Source organism: Dipodomys merriami, unplaced genomic scaffold (assembly GCF_024711535.1).
Source record: "Dipodomys merriami isolate MVZ:Mamm:240054 unplaced genomic scaffold, mDipMer1.0.p SCAF_14, whole genome shotgun sequence".
NCBI lineage: Eukaryota > Metazoa > Chordata > Mammalia > Rodentia > Heteromyidae > Dipodomys > Dipodomys merriami.
The window spans coordinates 8369363-8375397 of NW_027202715.1; positions in this window are offsets into that span (position 1 = coordinate 8369363).

A 6035-nucleotide genomic window follows, 5' to 3' on the forward strand; every position below is an offset into this window, starting at 1 on the left:
TCAAGTGGTAGAGCACTAGCCTTGAGCAAAAGAAGCATAGGAATGGTGTCCAGGCCCTGAGTTCAAGCCCTAGAACTGACATAGTAATAGTAATAGTAATAATAATAATAAAATTTACCAAATAAAAGTATTTACCATAGGTATTCAATAAGGGAAAGGAACTCTTAGACTTAGAAATGATTAGAAAGATTCATCTCATCATTTATGTTAGTAGTCTGACCCTTTCTGGAAGAAGACTTTAGTGTTTAAATCTGTAATTCAGGAGAAAAAGGGACATAAAAGATGAAATACAGTTCACTCAGGAATTTGTTATGTTCCAATTGTGTCCTACATGTGTAAGGTGAGCAAATCCTCAAGGGGACGTCTGCTCCAAGGAGTCTCCCCCAAGACCTTGAATTGGCCTAGGAGTAGAAGGGTGACCCAGAGAATCAGGAGAAGATTTACTCAGAGGACTAGCTCAGCCTGGAGAAAGGGAGTCTACCAAAACAAAAATGGAGACTAAGGTAGGTGTGGTGATACATACCCGGAATCCCAGTATTTGGAAGACAAGAGTGTAGATCCACTTAGATTCACAGGCTGAGGCCAGCCTGGGCTACATAGCAAGATCTCTCTCAAGTTGAGAAAGTAGGAAAGATATAGGAACTAAGTATGCAGAATAAGTAGGTGTTCAGGAGAGGCAGGCCTAGGTCAGGCTTCAGGTGGCAGTGGCTAGATGGAGGGCTGGGTTTCCTCAGTTTGAGTCAAGACCCTACAGTACCTGCACTGTATTGATCTGACATCTCTCCCTGAAGCTCTGGTCCTTGGGTCCAGCTACTGCTGATATGATAATTCCCAATGAGTTCTTTGGAGCCCACAAGAGAGTTGGTGACTAAAAGTGAATCTAAAACAGTTCTCTTGCAAGTTCAGAAGAAAGGTGAATGAATGCCTGAGAGCACATGGCACTGATACCTGAATAGAGGTCATGATCAGATATTTCTACCCCACCCCCAACAGCTGCACAGGCCATGTGGCCTCTGTCCCATGTTGTAGAAACGGCACTGGCTTGAGTCATGACATAGTTCAGTTTGCAGTTTGTTGTGACCTTAAATAAAAGCCCTTGTACTCATCACTCATTGCTAAAGTGAGGGTAAAAATTCCTGTCTAAACTAGGCACTGGCAGCTCACTCCAGTAATCCTTGCTAGTCAGGAAACTGAAATCTGAGGATCACAGTTCAAGCCAGTCCAACCAGGAAAACCTGTGAAACTCTTTGCTCCAATTAGCCAGCCAAAAAAAAAAAAAAAAAAAAAGCCAGAAGTGGAGCTGTGCCTCAAGTGATAGAGTGCTAGCCACGCACAAACAAGTCAGATGAGCTAGAGAACCTGAGTTCAAACCCCAGTACCACCTAGAAAAAACAAAACTCACAAAATTCATGCCTACCATTCAGGGCTGTTTGTGAGAAATTCCTGAAGGAAGAGTAAACATAAAGTAGTACTTCCCCAGTTTCAGTGTAAGTGCAAATCACATACGTATCTCATTAAAATAGAAATGAGGGTAAAGGGCAGAAGAGACAGATACTGTTCTCCTGGAGGAGCAGTAGTTGGAGAGTCCTCAGCATGGAACTGAGTACAGAGCTCTGATCTGTGCAGCAGTGACTGGGAATTTTGAAGGAAGAATGAGTGAGTAATGGGGTGGGGGGACCCTCAGGGTCAAAGAAGTAGAAGTTGAGGTCTGGGCAATGTGACCAGGCTCTCTCTCTGTGTGACTGGCATGTTTATGAAGTTAGACTCCTACTCTCCCACAGCCTGGGAGTCAGCCCTGCCTTTCTTGGTAATTTTTATTTCAAAGGCATGATACCCAAGCTCTTACAAAACCCTGGGCTTAAGAGGTATGTGTGTATCTCAAAGGGATAAAAGAAGGATTTACAGTTGTATGTGTATCTTCCTCCCTACTTTACTTTTTCATTTCCCTGCCTTTCTTTTTCCTTTCTCTTCCCTTCCTTTCCTCTCTTTCTCTCTTTCTCCCCACCCCCCCATGCCAGTTCTGGGGCTTGAACTCAGAGCCCGGTTGCTATGTCTTAGCTTTTTTGCTCAAGACTGACACTTTAACCCTTGAGCCACATTTCTACTTCTGGCTTTTTGCTAGTTAGTTGGAGACTCACAAACTTTTCAACCCCAGCTGGCTTTGAACCATGTATCCTCAGATCTCAGCATCCTCAGTAACTAGTATTACAATTGTGAACCACCAAAGCTCAGCCTTCTTTTCTTTTCTGGGGATAGAACCCAAGGCCTTTTGCATGAGAAGCAATTTCTCTAGAGTAGGACCCGAGCTTTGAATTTCTAGCCAGTTCCATGTGATTTTGATGTTATGTTAGTACATGGGTTACTCTGCGAAGCCTGCAAATCAAAGGTGTTTATGTCTGCTATGGTCTTTGGGCTTGAAGCTTCAGCAGCTTTATAACCATTAGCAGGTTTTTTACTTGATAAATGATTGGCAAATCCAGAATGTAAATTCTTGAGGAATACCAGTAGAATCAACGGGCTTGAGGTCTAGGTCCAATCTCTGGGACAGGGTTGAAGCAACTATATTTCTTTTCTCTGTTCATTCTTTTCCTCCTCCTGCTCCTCCTCCTTGTCCTCCTCTATCTCTTCCTTCCTTTCTTCTCTTCCCTCCCCTTGTAAAGTACTGAGAGCTGAACTCAGGGCCTTACTAAGCTAAGCAGGTGCTCGGCTGCTTGAGCCACATCCTAGACCCTATTTTTGCTTTATATTTTTTTAGATAGGGTCTCATGATTTTACCTAAGAGTCTCCTCCCTACAGCCTCCCATATAGCTGGGACCAGAGGCATACGCCACCACTTACTAAGTAACAGGCTGAGATGGGGTCTTGCTTCCCCTTACCCTGAGCTGGCCTCAAACTATAGCCCTCCCACCTCTACCTCCCAAGTAACTGGGATTATAGATGTGAGCCACCCTGGCCAACCAGCAATATTTCTGTACACACCTGCAAAGCCATGATTGAGAACCACTCTAAAACCTCAGCATCAAGTGTGGAAGAGCCGCAGTCATACCTGAAGAGCCCCTTTTCCCAGAGCCTAATGACTCCCAGTTCACAGATGGGTTTTAGGGGAAAATGCTTGGGTGGCAAGTATCAGTGCTGTGTGGATCTCCGTGGGTGGGTCAGGCCTCACTTGTAGCTGACTCTTGAAGATGGAGAAGCTTTGAAGAGTCAGACTGTAGTTACGGGAGAATAGGAAGATCCTCCTAAACTGGTTACCTGACTGTCCTTTCCCCCCAATTGACTGATTTCTCAAAAACAGACCTGTGTCTACACACTCACTCTTTCCACAGAGCAGGACTTTCCACTGTGGTGTGGAGGCTCTGGAGAATGAGGGAAGACAAGCCCTCTGGAGAAGGTTGCAGGGGTGGTGAGGATGGACTGATCTGGCTGCTCTCCCTCCACCATTTTGTATTGCTAGAGCCCTTTGGGGCAAGCAGGACTCTGTATTTGTGAGTCTGTTTAACCCTTTGAAGACTTGAATACTTCCTAGTTTCAAGGAGAAGGATTTGTTTGTGGTCTTGTTTCTTTTTTTTTCTTTTTTATTTAATTCTGGTTCTGGAACTTGAACTCAGGACCTGGTACTAACCCTGAGCTTTTTTTTTTTTTTAAGCACTTTACTGCTTGAGCCACAGCTCTGCTTCTTCTTTGGTGCTTAACTAGAGAGAAGAATCTCACAGGCTTTCCTGCTCAGGCTGGCTTCAAACCAGGATCCTCAGATCTCAACCTCCTGAGCAGCTAGGATTAAAAGCATGAGCCACAAGTGCCCAGCTCTGCCAATGAGATTTTTTTTTGAGCTACTGACTGTTACAAAGCAAGAATTAAAGGCACATGAATTAAGCTGTATGCTAAGGGAACAATGCTAAGGGAAGCAATCTCTGGTGGCTGAGATCTGAGGCTCATGGTTTAAAGCCAGCCTGGGCAGAAAAAAAAAAAAAACAGAATGATGTATTTAATAGGATACAATGGATAGAAATGTTTAAGACATGCTCAAAGTATAGAATAGAGATCCACTTGCAGGTAAAGCACAAAGACAAATATAGAATAATAAAGGCAGCCAAGGTTGAGAGCCCCACCTAGCAGCTTCATAATTTTAAGAAGCCATTACTCATACCATACCCTAGTACCATGAAATCAGAATCTCTGGAAATGGCTCTACACATTATTATATCTATAAAACTCCCTAGGGGTAGCTGGACAGACTCATGCCCATAATTCTAGCTACTCAGAAGGCTAAGATCTGAGGATTGAAGTTCAAAGCCAGCCTGGGCAGGAAAATCTGTGAGATTCTTATGTCCAATTAACCAACAAAAAAAAGCCAGAAATGGAGTGGTGACTCAATGTGGTAGCGTGCCAGCCTTGAGCAAAAAAAACCTCAGGGACAGCATCCGGGCCTTGAGTTCAAGCCCCAGGATCAGCACCAAAAACTAAACAAACAAAAAACTCCCTAAGGGATTGTACGATGCATGCAAGGTGGAAAACCACTGCCTAAAATTGAGAAACAATTGTGGAATATTTGAAAAGCAAAAGGAATTTTCCCCTCATATACCAAAGCTTGGTCAACGTCTGTTTTGGATTCCATGGTGGTCAACCAGAAAATATGAATGAACTATCTGAAAAGGTGGCTGAGCTCACGCTGTGGCCTTCTAGTATTAGCCTCCGGTAAAAGGAACTCTCTGAAGAAGTGGCTGACTGTAGGCGGGGGCAGAACTTGGATAAGAGGAGTTTGTAACTGCTCATCATACCAGACATCAAATAAACACTCAAAAACCACTGAGGCAATAGACGCTCAGGAGACCAAAGTTGAGATGGTTTGAACATCAATTAGACTGATATATGGTGGATAAAAACACACCAGATGTGTTTCAACCCATGAGATTATTGTGATGAAGGAAGAGAAGGAGGAAAAGAGGGAGAAAGGGAAAGAGGGAGGGAGGGATGAAGAAAGAAGAAAGGAAGGAGGGAGGGAGGGAGAAAAGGATAGAAGGAAGGAAGGAAGGAAGGAAGGAAGGAAGGAAGGAAGGAAGGAAGGAAGGAAAAGTGAGAAAGGGTGGGGAGGGGAGGGGAGATGAGGAGAGGGAGAGAAAAAGAATGGAAGGGGAGGAGGAGAGAGGAGTCAGTAAGTCCGCCAGGCATGATGGTGCATGCCTGTGAACACAACACTTAAGAAGCTGAGGCAGAAAGATCACAAGTTCAAGTCCTGCTTGGTTTTATATATATATATATTGAGTTCCCTGATTGAAACAAATGAATCTTTAGTTAGTGCTAAGGAGAAGAAAAAAAAACGAGACTCATTTTTGAAGCCTGGATTATAAAGGGAAAACAATAAAACATTTACCCTGACTTTGCTACTTGAAAGTAACTGAAACATCGATGACTAGATGCAGTGAATGAGAGGATAAGTCCCTAAAAATGTCTTTCTGGGCCTGTCCAAAAGGCAGCCCTCTGCAGAGCTTTGTCCCAGCAGGTGATGCCTCTAATTACATAGTCTCTTCTTTCCACAAGCATGCTGCTCCTGCGTCCTACTTTAAATACTACCACAGCACAGATAGAGTCATCCAAAATGTAGATTCTACCATTTCACTTTTTTTTTGCAGTCTTGGAACTTGAACTCAGGGCCTGGAAGCTGTCCCCAAGCTTTTCTGCTAAAGGCTAGCACTCTACCACTTGAGCCACAACTCCAATTCCAGCATTTTGGTGGTTAATTGGAGTTGAGTCTCATAGACTTTCCTGTCCATGCTGGCTTCAAACCATGATCTTCAGATCTCAGTTTTTGGACTTGCTAGGATTACAGGTGTGAGCCACTGGCTCCTGGCTACAATTTCACTTTATGGAGGAGAGGAGAAATCACGTTCTTAGGGATAATGTTAATAGAGTGAAAGGGCTCTGAAGTCAACTCTCTAGAGCTAGACCATCTATTTACCATGAAATATGGAGCCAGTCTCTTCCTTTCCTAGGTCTGTTTCTCCCTCTCTGTCATGCTGGAGATGATCTGGATTTGG